The following is a 4,271-nucleotide window of genomic DNA, read 5'->3' as shown; positions in this document are numbered from 1 at the left end:
GTGAAATGCAGATATAGACAATCTTCATATTTAAAAAAAAATCCTCTTGGTTTGGCTGATTGGGTGGAGAGAAGGTTTTGTTCCCATAGCAACATTTAGCATTGAGCCTGCAGAAATGAGTCTGCCTGGAGGCATGTCAAACATGCTGCATTTAAAGAGCTGCTTGCGCTCTACAATGTGTTTTTGTTGATGAGAATTACTTAGCAAACACCAGGGAAACCAAAAGAGAAACCTTCAAATCCCAGTACATTCAACTTAAGTCTTCTGATACTAGATATGCTGTGGAGCATCACTTGAACTCTTCTTGGAATATGCACGCAGGGAAGAATCTTGAAGCTTCACTATCGGCTGTTGAATAGACACCACAACTTCAGGTAAAAAATCATTCCAAGCTTTGGTGTCACTTTTGTAAAGAGTTCTTCTCCCGTCTTCGTCTGAGACAGCACTGAATGCGGTGTTGTGAAAACTAGCATGGAGGGAAGCAGCGAGGAGGCTGGGAACCAGAAATCCCATGTAGGAGAATGTGTCAGAGATACGGGGCAGCAGCAGGGGAAGGGCTGCTGAACGCTTCCAGAATGGTAGGACGGGATGGAGGAAAGTGTCTTTGCCAGTACAGGCAGGTGCTGAAGGAAGACTCCAATGGAAAAGGGGTGGAGGACAAATTCAGTCTAGGTTCAGGTTTCTGCACTTCAGAGTGTGAACTTTGACCATGCATTAACAGGGGTGGTGTTTGTGGCTAAAGAAGAATGAATTGAGCTTTGGTGATGGCAGAGGAGCAAGACAAGGAACAAATGTAACTTCAGGATTTTTATTTTTATTTTTTGTAAAATATGGGGAGAGAAGGACAGGACACAAGAGATTCAAAGGAGTCTTTAAGGGGGACGAATAAGCCAGCCCTTCCTCTATGGCTGCCATCTATCTGTGTTTTGTCAGCCAAACACTCTCACTCACCACAAGTCCTGTTCAGACAGAACTGCAAAATCCCACACATTTATCCAGGATTTCATTTTGGGAGGGGCATAGATCAGTGGCACAGTGCACGCATCAGCACAGAAGCACAGTAGTTTTGTCCAGGAAAAAATGATGGAAAGTCACCCAGGAACACAGAACCACAAATGAAATAGAATCAGTGTTATGGTATTTTATGAGCTATATTGTTCTTATACAGTAATATTTAATGAGAAATTAATTCACTGAATTTTCAGTTCACTGAATTCTGTGTCCACCTTGGCACACCAGTAATCAAAATAATGACATGAAGAATATCAGTGTAATTGGTAAGTATACAAGAGGGAACAAACTGAAAGAGCACCACGTATTGTAACACCATTCACTGGTAACATAAAACTGTAAAATAGCCCCAGTATTAGAAGGCAGTCAGTTGCTACCTAAAGTTTTTGGAGGGAAGAGAACAAAAGCAGAGTGTTTTCACAAGTGGTTGTTGACGTAAGTCTTTAATTAGAACTTTGACCTTGTTATGGTGCCTATTATCCACCGTAGCAGTGTATAATGTACCTCCTCAAGGCTGGTGGAATGTTGAGAGTCTACTTTTAGGCTCCAGATGTCCTGCTTAACTAAAAACAAAAACCTTCCCAAGAGAGAATGTCATTTTGTTGAAGAGTTTGAATTAACTGCTGAAGGCCCTGAATTTATTGCCAGGTATCAGAAGGAAGACACTTTAAAAAGTCAGAGGGAAGAAGAAGCAGGCAAGGTCGTGCTGAATGCTGTTGTTGCCCTTCTGTTACTCTTAATCTGAGTTTATCTGAGCTGACCCAGGCTGGAGTAACTGGTTGTAGTTTGTGATCTAGTGGCACTATCACCTATAAGGAAAACACTTTGAAGACCAGCAAACTAGCATGGCTTTATCAAAACAAGCTTGAAAATAACAGTGCAGCATGAATTTTGGAGGAGGGAGTACATCTGTGTACAGAGAAACCAAACAAGGGTCTGTTCCGTGAGACCTTGGATCAAACTCACCAAATCACACACTGCTTCATGCCCAGACCTCCTCTGAAGAGGCTCATTATCACACGAGCACGATAAATGAGCTGAAGCTGTAGGAGAGTGGCACACAGTGTGACATAGGAGTGGGTGTGCTGGGGAGGAACAGAGAGAGCTGGCAGTAACACAGGGGCAGAAGAAAGGGTGGGTGCCAAGAGCTGTGTGCAATCGGAACCGACAGAGATCACACAAAAACAACAGTGATGGGATGAAAGAGTGGAAACATAAGCAGTGCTGAAGTGCTGAAATGGTGTTATCTCAGACAAGACAAGACAAGTCAGCAAAGTTAATTATTTGCTGCTGGTTGGCCAGATGCCCCTGGAGTTTTATCAGAAGTCCTCTGCCCACTACGTTTCTCTACAGGTCTGCAAACCAAACTGTTCATCTATTGTAAAATGCTTGTGTTTTCCAAATAAAGGGATGGACTGAACTTCTGTAAAATAAAATAAAATAAAATAAAATAAAATAAAATAAAATAAAATAAAATAAAATAAAAATGAGACCTACAAAACAAGGAGACAGCAGTATTCCTGCTGTTATGAGAAAACAAATGAAAACCCACCCTGAGGTGAGTGATCTGGTGAGCGATCTAATACAACTTTTGGAAGATACGAACACCAGGGTCTATCTCCAGGGCAAATGCGTCAGCCCTGCACTTCGAGAGGACAAAAGCCTGGGCCTGGGAGCGGGAAGCCAACAGCCTGTCATTGATTGAAGGTCCCCAGTGGCTGCTCTGTGGGAACCCATGTTGGGCAACTGACCTTAGATAGTCTCTGGACCATCAGGAAGGACAGACCACTATGAAACCTGCTCTAAGATACGGAACTCTGCTGATAGATACAAAGCAGTGGTACTGAAGAGTGTGGTTGGGGTACACTAAGAACCACACGCCTGTACTTTAAGCATTGCAACACCCACACTTTGGAGTTCCAACTCTTTCAGTTATACTCAAAGGTCTTCATAAAGGAAATGAATGGAGACCACACATCTTTTAATGAGTGCGACTGCAGATAAAGCAAACCAAATACCCAGAATGGTTACCCAAGTGCCGACAGCCCAGGATTATTGCTGATGTTCATGCTCCTCTCGGTTATCCAGTTTCATTTATAGGTAGACCAGTAATTTTATCAGGCTTACACAATCAGCCCCCATGCAGTAAAGGTGCTTGCATTTCAGTAAGAAAGCATCTGGAAGAAAGGACAGCACAATGAGGGGTAGCAGCAGATACATGAAGAGCAGGATGTCCTTTACTGTTTTGGCAGCATCGGGCACCAGGCAAGGCTAATCAACAGCTTTATTCTTGCAGGCTTTATTCTTGCCAATGGTACAGATTTTAGTGAACAGTCCTCTACACAGACTATGCAAGCATCAGATCATACCTGCAGTACAGTAATGTTGACAAGACGAGGGCTTCTTCATTATCAATAGATAGGAGAAAGGAAAGAGGCAAACTGAGCGGGCAAGCAGAAGCACAGCTGATGCCTGTCTCATCAAACCTAGGGATCTACCTAACACACAACTCAGTGGGACATCGGCTCGAGTGCTGAGGAGCCCAGCAAATTTGAGTTGAGCACGTCACCTACAAGGCAACATCTGTGCCATGGGGTTCTTACATCCATAATGATCACCTGCTTAAAAAGCAGTGGCCACCTCTAGTGTCCCCCTCCATTTTAGCACTGAACGTAACCCTGTGCAGCGCAACGTTACACCGCAACACCAACGAAGGCAGCAGGGTCTGGCTCGGTCTGCACAGCGGTAGGAAAAGCTTGTAGCAATGGCTTGCCATGGGGTAAGGCGCAGAGAGGAGCATCCTGCGGGGTCAGACGGCCCGGGTATGCTGCTCCTCCGCATCCAGGTGCAGCCGCGGGGTCACAGCCCGCCTGCGAGCCCAGCAGCAGGAGCCCGGCGCTTGCATTAACGCTAATGAAGGGAGTTTGTCGTCACGAGCACCGAACAGCCTTCGAGACCAGGTGCTCACTTGAGAACAGCCCGTAACTCCGACAGCGCGCTGCAGCTTGCAGGAAGAGCGAATCGCCGCTGGGACAGGCGTTATCTCCGTCGGGCCAGACCTGTTTCGTTACAGCAAACAGCTACGTGAACGCCAGCACCGCGTTCGGCGTTGGAGCACCCGAGCGGCGCGCTTCCCAGGACCGGATCCTCGCACTGCTACGGGGCCATCCAGCCCGGCCTCCCCCTCCCCGCAGCGGGAACCCGCCCCTCGGCCGTTGCCCCCGCCGGCCGGCGGGAGGGGGCCGGGCGGAGGGGGCGGG

The 4,271-nt window shown here is 46.6% G+C and overlaps 1 long non-coding RNA gene across 1 annotated transcript; it reads right to left on the bottom strand.

The window, feature by feature from the left end:
* On the bottom strand, window positions 2,976–4,265 carry LOC110394172. Its single transcript, XR_002435438.1, has 2 exons — window positions 3,980–4,265; window positions 2,976–3,188 (listed from the first exon to the last, which is right to left on the bottom strand). It is a non-coding gene; the product is annotated as an uncharacterized LOC110394172 (long non-coding RNA).

The sequence above is a fragment of the Numida meleagris genome, chromosome 1 (genome assembly GCF_002078875.1).
Source record: "Numida meleagris isolate 19003 breed g44 Domestic line chromosome 1, NumMel1.0, whole genome shotgun sequence".
NCBI classification, from domain to species: Eukaryota; Metazoa; Chordata; class Aves; order Galliformes; family Numididae; genus Numida; species Numida meleagris.
This window is presented reverse-complemented; position numbering and strand designations above follow the sequence as displayed.